The sequence below is a fragment of the Palaemon carinicauda genome, unplaced genomic scaffold, assembly GCF_036898095.1.
Source record: "Palaemon carinicauda isolate YSFRI2023 unplaced genomic scaffold, ASM3689809v2 scaffold155, whole genome shotgun sequence".
NCBI lineage: Eukaryota > Metazoa > Arthropoda > Malacostraca > Decapoda > Palaemonidae > Palaemon > Palaemon carinicauda.
The window spans coordinates 93,883-110,225 of NW_027169092.1; the positions used below are offsets into that span (position 1 = coordinate 93,883).

A 16,343-nucleotide genomic window follows, 5' to 3' on the forward strand; every position below is an offset into this window, starting at 1 on the left:
TATTTTAATGTTGTTGCTCTTCTTAAAATATTTTATTTCTCCTTGTTCCCTTTCCTCACTGAGCTATTTTCCTTGTTGGAGCCCCTGGCCTTATAGCATCCTGCTTTTCCAACTAGGGTTGTAGCTTAGCAAGTAATAATAATAATAATAATTACATTACTTATACAGCCTGAAAAAGAAAATGTAAAACTAAGAGCCAAATGTGGAACACTTAGCGCACATATATACGTCTTTGAGGCTAAAGTCAGTCGTTATTCGGTTAGCTGACAGGGAGGGGCGGGACTCCTCTACCCTCCAGAAACTACCGACACCTTGTTAAAAAATGTTATTTTTATTAATAAAATAAATTTTTGAATATACTTACCCGGTGATCATATAAGCTGTCAGCTCTGCTGCCCGACAGAAAAACCTAAGGACAAAATACGCTAGCGATCGCTATACAGGTGGGGGTGTACATCAACAGCGCCATCTGTCGAGCAGGTACTCAAGTACTCCATGTAAACACAGAACCAATTTTCTCCTCGGTCCACTGGGTCTCTATTGGGGAGGAAGGGAGGGTCCTTTAATATATGATCACCGGGTAAGTATATTCAAAAATTTATTTTATTAATAAAAATAACATTTTTCAATATTAAACTTAGCCGGTGATCATATAAGCTGATTCACACCCAGGGGGGTGGGTAGAGACCAGCATTACATGTTTACATTATTAAGAGCTAAGTATTTTGTATTTCATTTTAGCAGTTATTCAAAATAACAAACATAAAATAAATAAGTACCTGGTAAGGAAGTCGACTTGAACAATTACTCTGCCTTTTTAAGTACGTCTTCCTTACTGAGCCTCGCGATCCTCACAGGATGCTGTGCGACTCCTAGGAGCTGAAGTATCAAGGGTTGCAACCCATACTAAAGGACCTCATCAAAACCTCTAATCTAGGCGCTTCTCAAGAAAAGAATTTGACCACCCGCCAAATCAACCAGGATGCGAAAGGCTTCTTAGCCTTCCGGACAACCCAAAAACAACAATAAAAAACATTTCAAGAGAAAGATTAAAAAGGTTATGGAATTAGGGGAATGTAGTGGTTGAGCCCTCACCCACTACTGCACTCGCTGCTACGAATGGTCCCAGGGTGTAGCAGTTCTCGTAAAGAGACTGGACATCTTTAAGATAAAAAAAGACGCGAACACTGACTTGCTTCTCCAATAGGTTGCGTCCATTATACTCTGCAGAGATCTGTTTTGTTTGAAGGCCACTGAAGTTGCGACAGCTCTAACTTCATGTGTCCTTACCTTCAGCAAAGCATGGTCTTCCTCATTCAGATGGGAATGAGCTTCTCGTATCAACAGTCTAATATAATAGGAAACTGCATTCTTCGACATAGGTAAAGAAGGTTTCTTAATAGCACACCATAAAGCTTCTGACTGTCCTCGTAAAGGTTTAGTTCGTTTTAAATAGAACTTAAGAGCTCTAACAAGGCACAAGACTCTTTCTAGTTCATTTCCAACCAAATTAGAAAGGCTTGGAATATCGAACGATTTCGGCCAAGGACGAGAAGGTAGTTCGTTTTTGGCTAGAAAACCAAGCTGCAAAGAACATGTAGCCGTTTCAGATGAAAATCCGATGTTCCTGCTGAAGGCGTGTATCTCACTGACTCTTTTAGCTGTAGCTAAGCAGACGAGGAAAAGAGTCTTTAAAGTGAGATCTTTAAAGGAGGCTGATTGTAGCGGCTCGAACCTTTCTGACATAAGGAATCTCAGTACCACGTCTAAATTCCAACCTGGTGTGGCCAAACGACGCTCCTTCGAGGTCTCAAAAGACTTAAGGAGGTCCTGTAGATCTTTGTTATTGGAAAGATCTAAGCCTCTGTGACAGAAGACTGCTGCCAACATGCTTCTGTAACCCTTGATCGTGGGAGCTGAAAGAGATCTTTCCTTCCTCAGATATAAAAGGAAGTCAGCTATTTGAGTTACAGAGGTACTGGTTGAGGATACTGATACTGACTTGCACCAGCTTCGGAAGACTTCCCACTTCGACTGGTAGACTCTAAGAGTGGATGTCCTCCTTGCTCTAGCAATCGCCCTGGCTGCCTCCTTCGAAAAGCCTCTAGCTCTTGAGAGTCTTTCGATAGTCTGAAGGCAGTCAGACGAAGAGCGTGGAGGCTTGGGTGTACCTTCTTTACGTGTGGCTGACGTAGAAGGTCCACTCTTAGCGGAAGTGTTCTGGGAACGTCCACTAGCCATTGCAGTACCTCGGTGAACCATTCTCTCGCGGGCCAGAGGGGAGCAACCAACGTCAACCTTGTCCCTTCGTGAGAGGCGAACTTCTGCAGTACCTTGTTGACAATCTTGAACGGGGGAAATGCATAAAGGTCTAGATGGGACCAATCCAGTAGAAAGGCATCTATATGAACTGCTGCTGGGTCCGGGATTGGCGAGCAATAATTTGGGAGCCTCTTGGTCATTGAGGTTGCAAAGAGATCTATGGTAGGTTGGCCCATGTGGCCCAAAGTCTCTTGCATACTACATTCTTGTGAAGGGTCCATTCTGTTGGGATGATTTGACCCTTCCGACTGAGGCGGTCCGCCATGACATTCATGTTGCCTTGAATGAACCTCGTTACTAGAGACAGGTTTAGATCTCTTGACCAGGTGAGGAGGTCCCTTGCGATCTCGTACAACTTCAGAGAATGGGTCCCTCCTTGCTTGGAGATGTACGCCAAGGCCGTGGTGTTGTCGGAGTTCACCTCCACCACCTTGCCTAGAAGGAGGGACTTGAAGCTTTTCAAGGCCAGATGAACTGCCAGTAGCTCCTTGCAGTTGATATGTAACGCTCTTTGCTCCGCGTTCCAGGTGCCCGAGCATTCCCGACCGTCTAATGTCGCACCCCAGCCCGTGTCCGATGCGTCCGAGGAGAACGTGGTTGGGGGTCTGAACAGTCAGTGGCAGACCCTCTCTGAGGTTGATGTTGTCCTTCCACCAGGTCAGTGATGACTTCATCTTCTCGGAAATAGGGATCGAGACCGCTTCTAGCGTCTTGTCCTTTCTCCAGTGAACAGCCAGGTGAAATTGAAGGGGACGGAGGTGCAGTCTCCCTTACGCAATGAACTGGTCCAGTGATGAAAGCGTCCCTATCAGACTCATCCACTGTCTGACTGAACATCGGTCCTTCATTAGCATGTTCTGGATGCATCCTTGGGCTTGACTTATTCTGGGGGCCGACGGAAAAGCCCGAAAAACTTGACTGTGAATCTCCATCCCTAGGTACACTATAGTTTGGGATGGGACCAGTTGGGACTTTTCCATATTGACCAGGAGACCCAATTCCTTGGTCAGATCTAGAGTCCACTTTAGATTCTCCAGACAGCGACGACTGGACGAAGCTCTTAAAAGCCAGTCGTCCAAATAGAGGGAGGCTCTGATGTCTGCTAAATGCAGGAATTTGGCAATATTCCTCATCAGTTTCGTAAAGACAAGAGGCGCCGTGCTTAGGCCAAAGCACAGGGCTTGAAATTGGTAGACAACCTTCCCGTAAACGAACCTTAGAAAAGGTTGGGAATCTGGGTGGATGGGAACGTGAAAGTAAGCGTCCTTGAGGTCTAAAGAGACCATCCAGTCTTCCTTCCTGACCGCTGCTAGAACAGACTTTGCCGTCTCCATGGCGAACGTCTGCTTGGTGACAAAGACATTCAGAGCACTGACGTCTAGCACCGGTCTCCACCCTCCTGTCTTCTTTACCACTAAGAAGAGACGGTTGTAGAAGCCCGGGGATTGATGGTCCCGGACTTTGACTACCGCTCCCTTTTCTAGTAAGAGAGACACCTCTTGCTTTAAAGCTAGTCGCTTGTCCTCCTCTCTGTACCTGGGAGAGAGGTCGATGGGAGTCGTTGCTAGAGGGGGCTTGCGCAAGAATGGGATCTTGTACCCCTCTCTGAGCAACTTCACAGATTGTGCATCTGCGCCCCTGTTCTCCCAGGACTGCCAGTAGTTCTTGAGTCTGGCTCCCACTGCTGTCTGAAGAATGTGGCAGTCAGACTCTGCCTCTAAAGGACTTGGTACCTTTCTTCTTGCTCCCACGTTTCCCTTCGGTGCGAGCACCTCCTCTGCTGGAGGCTCTGCCATGAAAGGGCGGAATGAATCTTGACGCTGGAGTATCCATCCTGGGTCTAGGCACGGAAGGCAAAGGGGTGGCTTTGCGTGCAGATGACGCAACCAGGTCATGCGTGTCTTTTTGAATCAAGGAGGCAGCAATCTCCTTGATCAACTCCTCTGGGAAAAGGCACTTCGAGAGAGGGGCAAACATAAGCTCCGACCTCTGACATTGAGTTACTCCAGCTGACAAGAAGGAGCAAAGGTTTTCTCGTTTCTTGAGGACCCCGGAAACGAACGAAGCCGCAAGCTCACTGGAACCGTCCCGTATGGCCTTGTCCATGCAGGACATAATGAGCATGGACGTTTCCTTGTCAGAAGGGGAGGTCTTCCTGCTCAACGCTCCCAAACACCAGTCCAAAAAGTTGAACACTTCGAACGCTCTGAACACTCCTTTCATCAGATGATCTAAATCTGAAGGAGTCCAACAAATCTTGGAGCGTCTCATTGCCAGCCTGCGGGGAGAGTCTACTAGACTTGAGAAGTCGCCCTGGGCAGAGGCAGGAACTCCCAAGCCGAGAACTTCTCCCGTGGCATACCAGACGCTCGATCTGGAAGCGAGTTTCGCAGGGGGAAACAAGAATGCTGTCTTCCCCAGGTGCTTTTTGGACTGCATCCAATCTCCCAACACCCTTAAAGCTCTCTTGGACGAGCGGGCGAGGACGAGCTTCGTAAAGGCAGGCGCGGATGACTGCGTGCCTAAAGCGAACTCAGATGGAGGTGAGCGTGGGGCCGCAGAAACAAACTGATCTGGATATAAGTCCTTGAACAGTGCAAGTACTTTTCTAAAGTCCAGGGAGGGAGGCGTGGTCTTGGGTTCGTCGATGTCCGTGTGCGGGTCGTCAAGGTGTGCAGCGTCGTCATCATCAGAGAGTCCATCGTCTGAAAGCTGAAGAGGAAGCGGCAAAGGAGTAGGCATTGGCTGGTCAGCTGAGTCCGGCAGCACGGGTGCATGCGTGACTGCACTGGACGCAACGTCATGGAACTGTTGGTCAGTCTGAGAGCAGGCAACAACCATAGCTGCGCGGTGGCGCAAAGCGTCTACTCCCGACTGTATAGTCTGCTGTGGGCGAGTAGGGGTAACCACAGTGGGTTGCGGAGGTTGACGCACCGCGTCAAAACAAAACAACTTAGGTTGTTGTTGTTGTAACTCGCGAACGTCAACGGAGGGTTCCGTGCGTCGGCGAACGTCAACATGCGGCTGGCAGGGTACAGTGCGCATGGGTGGCGGGACTCTCACAGCTGGAGTGCGGGAGAAGGTAGCCTCAGCGTCAACTGGACGCACAACCGTGGTTGGTTGTAGACTAACGGGTGCAGCGTCAACCTTTTCCGCACGAAAGTCCTGCATTAACGAAGACAACTGTGTCTGCATGGTCTGCAGCAAAGCCCACTTAGGGTCTACAGTAGCAGGTGCGGCAACAGACTGTGTTACTGCCTGTTGCGGTACCGCTTTGCCTCTCTTAGGAGGTGTGCAGTCATCTGAAGACCGCAGCGAGTCCGAACTGACCCAGTGGCTATAACTGGGCCGTTGGACTTGCGCGGAAGGGACCTTGCGTTTGAGAGGTCGTGAGACCTTGGTCCATTGTTTCTGCCGAGAAACATCTTCCGCAGACGAGGAATGAATGGGCTCTCTCGTCTTCTTGTGGGTGGGGCGATCTTGGCAAGATACGTCCGAAACCACGGAGGGAACGTCTGTCCGCTGATTAAAGCCTGTCGAACCCTTTGGTCGTACGACATTGCTTCTCCCCTGGGCTTGGGAGCTTGCAAGAGGTCCCGGACTGGGAGGACGACAGGCACGAACAGACGCACCCTCAAGCGCAACACTAACACTTTTCACAACACTTCCACTCACTAGGTCACTACCCACTGCACTCTTACCCTTCAACTCCCTGACGTCTGCCATGAGTTGGTTACGGTCACTCGCCAATGACTCGACTCTCTCACCCAGAGCCTGGATGGCACGCATCATATCTGCCATCGAAGGTTGTTGAGTGCTAGAAGGGGGATCAGGAGCAACCATTACAGGGGAAGGAATAGGTTGTGGGGCATGGGGAGAGGAAAAATCAACTGAGCGAGATGAACTCCTCCTGACTCTATCTCTCTCTAGCCTACGTGAATATTTCAGGAATTCGAGAAAATCGAATTCCGAAAGCCCAACGCATTCCTCACACCGATCTTCCCATTGACAGGATTTACCCCGACAATTGGAACAAATGGTGTGAGGATCGATAGAGGCCTTCGGAAGACGCCTTGAACAGTCCCTAGCACTACACTTCCTGTATTTAGGGACTTGAGAAGGGTCAGCCATCTTGAATTAGTCAAAGGGGAAATTCAAAATCTATCCAAGTCGTCAACAAATAATCCAAAATTCAATCAAAGAATGCAAGGAAGTATTGAAGATAACCTCTGCAAAGCGAAAGCTAAAAACTAGAAATGAGTACTTCACCAAAATCTGTGAAAATCAATCCAGTAAGCAACAGCGTATTTAGTAGGTCTTGCCAGTGGCACGACAGAGAGAAAATTGGTTCTGTGTTTACATGGAGTACTTGAGTACCTGCTCGACAGATGGCGCTGTTGATGTACACCCCCACCTGTATAGCGATCGCTGGCGTATTTTGTCCTTAGGTTTTTCTGTCGGGCAGCAGAGCTGACAGCTTATATGATCACCGGCTAAGTTTAATATTGAAAATTTTAACACCCAAGTTCCAACTTTGCTGATATCATATCCATATTAAACGACAAGCGTTTGTACTCATGTAGGAACAAAATACAGATTTGAATAAAAGTCTATATTACATAAGATTTCAGTTGACTTAAGTTTACTTCTGTGTGAGAGACAATCTTTTTCAGTACAGTATATATTGTATGAATTGATTTCTACTACAGTACGTAGGCAAATCTCAAGCTGTATCAAATTCAACCTAACCTAACCTTACCTAAGAGAGCTGAGTATTCTTACAGGGGGGGAGCTACACCTCTCCTATAGTAACCTCATAAGACGACACAGGTTTAGGTCGGTGGAACACAGGTATAATAAAATAAAGGAAACTTAAATAACCTGGTCACACCCACTTAATATAGATTAAAAGGGCATGGCCTCATTACTTAACCCTTTTACCCCCAGGCTATTTGGAACTTTCCAACCCTTAACCCCAAGTGGTTATTTTTATTCAAGCACATTTTGCAGTATATTTCTTTTTAAATTGCTCGAACAGCCTTATTTTTGTCATAGAGAGGTCAGTTTAGTTTAGTCGGTGTCTATATTTTATGCTCGCTGGAGGAACTGGCCGCTGATATACAAAGGCTCCGAAACCTCCAACTCACAAGACATGACCTAATGAATGAAATATACATTTCAGGGGAAGAGGATCCCCATATTTTGTGCAATTTTTCGTGGATTTATTATGCGTCCCAGAGAATAACGTATATAGAAAAAAAGGTTAGTTTTACCATTAATCATCAATTCGCCAGTAAATCTTCCCTTACCCTGAACCCATGGTTCCCACTGACTGGCCCCATTACTGTAGGATATATTGGGGTATATCTTATTAACTATTTATTTGCAAGAGAAATAATGGTTGGAACCTTTGTATATCAGCGACCAGTTCCTCTTGTGTTGATTAAGAATGGACATCAACTTACCTAAACTTTTCCCCCTAACCTAACCTACAATCTGTGTCCTTACCTACTTACCTAATGCCGTATTCTAAAGTTTGGGACAATCATTAACAGGACAGACGGAATTATAGCTCTTAAATTTCACACACAAAATCCCAAATATATGCATTTAATTATTTCAATTACGTTTCAAACATGTCCCTAAAGATTTAAGCAGGATGCTGAAAAGGGCATAAAATACCAAAATTACCTAATGACTAGGTTGACGAATAAAGAGAATGAGTTTTGTGAGTATTGTGTTGATAAAGAAAAAAATAAATATATATATATTTAACCATCGCATAAGTCAAGATGTTAATATTACCCTTGAAGTTGAATTAAACAGCGTGGCGTCGGCCTCCTCAGTCCTCACTCACAGGGTTGCCAGATTATTTCGACTGGATTATCCTACATGAGCCTTAAAATTGTCGTTTTTCAACCAAAATTATCGTACATAGTTTCAATATAATTATTAAGGAGTTTATGATTGACTTATTTCAAAATATTTGAGTTTAATTGTTTAATTAAACACACACACCACACATATGTATATACCTAAGGCATGTATCGTACATCGTACTGGACCTAAAATAATCGTACATGTACGATAATTATCGTACGAATGGCACCCCTGCTCACTTACTTTGTTTACATTTATGGGCGTCGTCTGTTGAACAACAAAGTGGTTTAGGTTGCGTTCTGTTTTGTAATTGAGAAATTTTATACATATATTCATTGTATTATTCAAACTACTATTACATATTATAATATTAGCAATAAAAATAATAATATTAAAACATATTTATTGACATTTTCCGAAATGATATTTATTTTATAGATTGTTTGTTATGTTTTGGTCTAATAATCTGTTCAGGTTCAGGTTCCTGGTTCATTCCTGGTTCCTTGATAGGAGCAAAGCTTCTAAGCTTATTCTTATTATTGTTAATAAGTTTATGCCTTAAATAAATTAATACCATAATGAGATTTTCAATCTGTACTTTTATTCCATTCTACCTTAAAATTAGATAGGATAACACCTTGCTATCACCAGTTTTGGCAACCTATTGTGGCATTCAGTTTGAACTTCTTAAATTCTTCTTTTATACGCATTGCCCTACCTATAAATGCAGCCAGATCCCTGCTAGGATTTTTCAACGTACCTAAACTTATTTCTACATTCTTTAGCTGTCCTAATTTCGTGTATAAAAATAAATGTTCGGTAGTATCTTCATCTTAGCACAGGTCACACAAATTATCTTCATATTTTCCCCTGAAATTTGCTTTTAAATTGAGCATATATATATATATATATATATATATATATATATATATATATATATATATATATATATATATATATATATATATATATATATATATATATATATATATATATATATATATATATATATATATATATATATATATATATATATACATACATATATACATACATATATACATATATATACATACATATATATACATATATATACATACATACATATACATACATACATACATACATATATATATATATATATATATATATATATATATATATATATATATATATATATATATATATATATATATATATATATATATATATATATATAGCCTACATACATATATATATCACTAGACATACGGAAGACTGAAGAAAGTAGATGCTAAGGCTTTCAAGAATAAATTGAAGACTTTTCTTATGAGTGATCCGACAATTTTAACATTTCATATTTTAAAAAGTCTGTAATTCCTCGAACAATCTAATATGTAAAATATATACTTAAGAAATTGGACAAGATTCATCTCAGTTTGCATATTTTATATCACTGTTCATATATAAAAAAAATATCTTGGGCGTTTGAGCAAAAATTATTACGTCAATTTGACTAGTTTGTCAACAGCAGCCCATAACACAGAGGAACTTTCTCGGCTTATGCATGTATACCGGGAAATATCTGCTGTCTGATTGGCTGGTTGTAATGTGACGTCACAGACTCGTATTTATGAATGAATGTTACGTCGAAGGCCCAGTGGCGTAATATCTATACATATTTCAAAAAAATTAGCGCTTAAATATTTGTATTTAACTAAAATAATCTTTTTAAAAGTATTGATTTTTTAAAGAAATAAATAATAGATCTTAATAAAGGTCATAAATTTAATAAATTTGTCATATTTGAAGGAATAATTGACCCTCATTTTGGCTACGATGTTATATGTAAGTGCGTTTGTGTGTGTCTAAAGTCGTAGTAAATGAAATCAGTAACCAATCAGAGCTGGGGAAGATGTAGCCAATTCAGAAGACTAGAATGTACCGCTAAGAGATCCGATGATATTATGAGTTGCTGTTTGAGAAAGCTGTCCAAATTTTCGTAATTACGTTGATACAGGATAGATTTATTATCATCATATCGAGTTAAATACATTTCATATATAATACTATATTGAATAGATCATTTAATCGAATCATTAATTAAGAAATACGTCATTGTAAGGGTTATTTATAATATATATATTCTTTTAGATAAACTATTGCTTAAAGTTGCAACTTTTATTAATTAAACTCGAAAACAATCATCTCGTAATAAAATTGATCTTTAAATACACACAATTGTTATTTTATTGTGTGAAAAAAGAATAGGATGAAAAAAACTCATTTAGCTAAAGCGTTTGCCCGAAATCGCCAGTAAATCTGACTTTTTCGTCAACAGCAGCCCATAAGTCGGAGGAACCCTCTCGCCTTATGGATTTTTAGCGGGAAAATATCTGGCCTCTCATTGGCTAATTCGTCCTCTGCTGTGATTGATGGCTGTATGTGACGTCATACAATCGTAGTTTTATGAATGAACTCGACTGAGCAGGAGTGAAATATCTATACTTATTTTAAATAAGTTAATAATTACAAATTGTAATTTTTATTTTTAAAAACTTATGATAGAGTTAATTACATAATAAAATAAATATTGAATCATGTTCATAAGTATAATCTATTAAAATAAGTTATTTTTTAAGAAATAATTAACTTAGTTTTGGCTACGATGTTAGACGCGTAGTAAAAATTTGTTAGAGAGCTCGGGACGTCTGCGTTGCTGTTTGTGAAACCTACCCGAATTTCCGCCACTATTTGAAAAGATTTTTCGTTTTTAAGGGTATTAGAGATAACTTTTCTTCAAAATATATGGAAACAATACTTTATAAGATGTTTTTATAATATATTCTAGAAAAGGAATAAATTCTTATACTAGCTCATTATATTTATGAAGAAAATGAGTCTGAGACGTCAAGATCTGTTTGCTGGTTGAGTAAGAAGAAGGTTTGACTGAGTGACACGTAGCTAATTAATATTCGATATTCAAACAGATGCTATTATTATATCGAGCTTAAATAGTGTAAGAACATGACAGTAATTCGTATTTTGTTACATTCATGGTAAAATGTAATTGAACAAATGTTTAACAAATCTTACGTTTTATTAAGGAAATATGTCGTCATAAAGGGTAGGGGTAAATACTGTACCTCAGATAAATTAAGACTTAAACAATGTACATTTTATAGAAACAAACTCAAAACAATATTTAGTAATAAAATGTATCTTAAATATATAATTTTTGTAGTTATTATTACACAATAAATAATAAAGAAATAGGATGAAAGGGATTTGGTAAAAATTTCGAATGAATTTGACTAGTTCGCCAACAGCAGTTCATAAGTCAAAGGAACCCTCTCACCTTATGCATTTTGAGCGGGAAAATGTCTGGCCTCTCATTGGCTGATTCTTCCTACGCTCTGATTGGTGGATTATATGACGTCATAAAATCCACTGGTAATTGTAAAAAATCTGTACTTATAATATATAAATTATGACTCATAAATTATATGTGTTATCAAAATTAACATAAAATAATGAATAAATTAATAATTAATAAATAATTAATCTTTTTAAAGGACAGAACTTAAATAAATACGTCATATTTGAAGGAATACGTAATTGTGTTCTGGCTATGATCTTGAGAGTGCGTGCGTATGTCTGTGAAGCTGCAGTAAGCGATGGGTGCAGCCAATCACAGCTAAGGAAGAATCTGGCTGGGTTAGTGTAAAAAACTTATACTTCTTTTAGATAAATTACGATTAATAATTTACAATTTTATATTGAAATAAACTAGGAATAGTTATAAGTTAGTAATAAATAAATACTGGATCGTGGTAAAGTGCATAGTTGAATAAAAACGTCATATTGGAAAGAATACTTGACTGTTCTTTTGGCTACGATGTTGCATGTGCGTGCGTATGTCTGTATGAGTTGCTGTTTGAGAAACCTACCCGAATTTCCTTATTAAAATGTCTCTAAACCTTTAAAATGGTAAGACTTAGCTGGATTTTTTTTTAGTTTTTAAGGGAATTAGAGATAACTTTTCTTGAAAATATATGGAAACAATACTTCATAAGATGTTTTTAGGATATATTCTAGTAGATGAATAAATTCTGATTAATAGATCATTATTTTCATTAAGAATACGTCTTTCATGCTTAACAAGAGTGGGATAATTCTGTTTGCTGGAAGTATTGAGTAACAAACACGTAGCTATTATTCGATATTCAAACAGATGCTATTATCATATCGAGGTTATGTATTTTAAGAACTACAGTACATGAATGTAATTTGTATTTTGTTACATTTATGGTATTAAGTAATTGAACAAATAAATGGTTACCAAATCGTATGTTTATAGGAAGGACATTAGGATGAAAATCCTCAGCTAAAAAAAGATGATCTAAAATCTCGAGTGAATTTGACTAATTCGTCAACAGCAGCTCATAAGTCAAAGGAACCCTCTCACCTTATGCATTTTGAGCGGGAAAATGTCTGGCCTCTCATTGGCTGATTCGTCCTATGCTCTGATTGCTGGTTGTATATGACGTCATGAAATCCACTGGTAGTCATGAAAAAACATACACTTATAATATATAAAATATGACTTATAAATTATAAATTTTATGAAAATTATCATAAAATAAGTAATAAATTACTAATACCTAATTGATAAATCTTCTCGAAGGACAGAAGTTAAATAAATACGTCATATTCGAAGGAATGCGTAACTGTGTTCTGGCTACGATCTTGAGAGTGCGTGCGTATGTCTGTGAAGCTGCAGTAAGCGATGGGTGCAGCCAATCACAGCTAAGGAAGATACAGCCAATCATAGCACTGGATTATCCCGCTAAGGTCCCTGGGTTGCTGTCTGAGCAATCTGCCCGAATTTTCTTCGAGATTTTTATTCTTTTATTTAAGAAATAAATAGATTTTCTTTATTACCCGTCATTCTTTATAAATTGTTTTGATAATATATATATTAATCGAGTGATTACTTAATGAAAAACCTTTAATTGTTTGAATAAAGAAATAAAAAAAAAAACATTGAATAGATCAAACGAGATTTTTGCGTGAATTTGAAAAGTTCGTCAACAGCAGCACATAAGTCGGAGGAACCCTCTCGACTTATGGATTTTTTAGCGGGAAATATCTGGCCTCTCATTGGTTGACTCGTCCTGAGCTCTGATTGGTGGTTGTATGTGACGTCATGGAAACGTATTTTTATGAATGAATCTGCTGAGTTGGTGTGAAAAACTTATACTTCTTTTGGATAAATAATGACTTATAATTTACAATTTTATATTAAAATAAACTATGAATAGTTATAAATTAATAATGAATAAATAATAGATCTTGTTAAAGGGCATAGTTAAATAAATAAGTCATATTGGGGAGAATACTTGACTGTCCTTAAGGCTACGATGTTAGATGTGCGTGTGTACGTCTGCCTACGTGTAGTAAGCGAAGGCAACAACCAATCACAACTGAGAAAATACAGCCAATCAGAACACTGGAATATTCCAAGGGAGAGATCCTGCGACTTATGCGTTACTGTTTGAGAAATCTGACCAATTTTTCGTCAAATTTCAACCAAACGTTCTAGCTAGAGTGGATAGGGTTGAGGAATTTTTGTCTTTAATGGAATTAATGGTATATTTTCTTCAAATTATAAAAAGACAGTCCCTTGTAGGATGTTTTTGATAAATTTTATCATGGGGAAGAATTTTAATTCCCAAATTATTGTTTCTATTATAGAATACGTCTTTGTGACGTCATAGAGAGTAGGATGAATTTTACAGCTGCTAAATGATTGATTAACTGATTTGCTGTTAAATAACACTGATATTGGACACTCAAATAGATACTATTATTACATCGAGCTTAAGTATTGAAGGAACTACATAACTGTAATTAGTATTTTGTTAAATTTTATGTATAACGTCATTAAACAGATAATTAAACCTCTGGTATTTCACGAGATGATTCTTTTAATACGAAAATTAACTCTTCTAGTGAAGTGATATTCTGAGTATATTAGCATTATTTGATACTTATACATAGATAAGTTAGTGTGAATTTAATAGGGATAGTATTTTCTCATAACTACCGAGAAGTCTCTAAAATTTAGGAGTAAAAAGTAGTTAATAATTTCTTTTAAAATGACGTATTTATCAAGCTTACGTATTTAAACGAGTTCTAAATTCTATTTTATTAATAAATTGATAATATTTTAACTTGTATTTTGTAATAATTATGATATATATCCAAAATATTCTGTAATAACTAAGTTTTTCACTCAAATCCTGGCTAGACAAGATTTGAGTGAAAAACTTATAGTTATTACAGAATATTTTGGATATATAAATTATAATTATTATAAAATGCAACTTAAAATATCAATTTTTTTTTATTAAAATATATAATAGAACTCATTTAAATAGGTTAGCTAAATAAAAACGTTATTTTAAAAGAAATAATTAACTAGGTTCTGGCTAAGATGCTAGACGCGTAGTAAGAATTTGTAAGCAAAGAGTAAGAGTTCCTGCCATATAATACTGTACACGAAACGCTCTGAGAATTTTTCGTTTTTAAAGGATTTAAAGATATATTTTATTCAAAATGTATAGAAATAGCTCCTTGTAAGGTGTTTTGATAACTTATTTCATCGAAGATATAAATTCTGGATACCAAAATCATTAATTTCTATTTAAAAAATACGTCTTTGTTATGTTAACTGATTAATTCTGTTTGCTGGTTTAAGTGAGGCTGATATTCGATATTCAAATGGATAATATTATATCGAGCTTATATAACGAAGGTAATTAAATTATTTTAGTTCGTATTCTGTTATATTTCAAGTGTAATGTAATTTGCATTATCTTTATTAAGAAAATGCGTCTCTATAACGTCATGAGTTGTATGACGTCTAAAGCTTAACTAAATGACTGATTAAGCGCTTTGCTGGTTTGGACAATAGATAGTTTTATCATATCTAGTTTAAATAGTGAAGAAACTAAATGACTGTAATTCATGTTTGGTTAAATTTTAGGTATAATGTCATTAAACAGATGATGAAACCCGTTGCCTTCAGTACTTCACGTGTGTGTTAGATATGAATGATATCTATTTTCTAATTTCCATTCGTCACTGGGCTATTTTTCTTTATTGGAGCTCTTGAGCTTATGGCATCTTGATTTTCCAGATAGGGTTATAGCTTAGCTTGTAAAATTACAATAATAATTATAGTTTGAAAATTACCTCTGTTGGTGAAGTGTTATTTTTAGCAAAATAATGTAATCTAATATTTAGATATAAAACAAACATGGTAAAATTAGTGCCTAATAACGTTAGTAGTTTCTAACAATTACCGGGAACTCTTTAAAATTTCTTTTAATTACTATATGGGCTGCTTTTCTGGTACTGTAAAGGTAGGTCTATTCTTATTTTATCACTTTAGCTATAGAATATAATGATGGATTGATTACGATATATATATATATATATATATATATATATATATATATATATATATATATATATATATATATATATATATATATATATATATATATATATATATATATATATATGTATATATGTGTGTGTGTATTTGTTTGTTTGTCTGTGTGTGTCCATGCTCGGTACTACCAAGGCCAAGGGTACTACAATAACATTATCATCACAATTCGTAAACTGGGTCCTGTACATAGGCTAATTGTCTTATATAATTCAACAATATGGTCATTACATGACACAACCCTGTGTGTATTTGTAAAGAGAGAGAGAGAGAGAGAGAGAGAGAGAGAGAGAGAGAGAGAGAGAGAGAGAGAGAGAGAGAGAGAGAGAGAGAGAGAGAGAGAAGGATGCTATTTACCTTTCCACATTCTACTTCTTGATTTTTTTTTTTTTGAAGTTTTATCAACATTTAGAGGTTTTCGTAAAATCCAAACTTTGTTTCATGAAACATTTTTCATTTCTTAATTTCAGAAATTTCTTCCAAAAAAAGTCCTGTTATTTTTTTTTCTTAGAACATCCGATCTACTGTAATAGTTTGACAATATTTTAAAGTAACATAAAAAATCTAGTTGGAAAAGCAGGATGCTATAAGCTCCAACAGGAAAATAGCCCCGTAAGGAAGGGAAACAAGGAAAAATTAAATA

The 16,343-nt window shown here is 37.6% G+C and overlaps 1 long non-coding RNA gene across 1 annotated transcript in view; it reads right to left on the reverse strand.

The window, feature by feature from the left end:
* The window catches only part of LOC137635651 (uncharacterized), a 50,147-nt gene extending 41,795 nt beyond the window's left edge, over positions 1–8,352 (reverse strand). Inside the window, exon 1 of the long non-coding RNA XR_011042747.1 lies at positions 8,128–8,352. This is a non-coding gene — a long non-coding RNA (uncharacterized lncRNA). The remainder of the gene's footprint in view (positions 1–8,127) is intronic.
* Between the last annotated feature and the right edge of the window lie 7,991 nt (positions 8,353–16,343).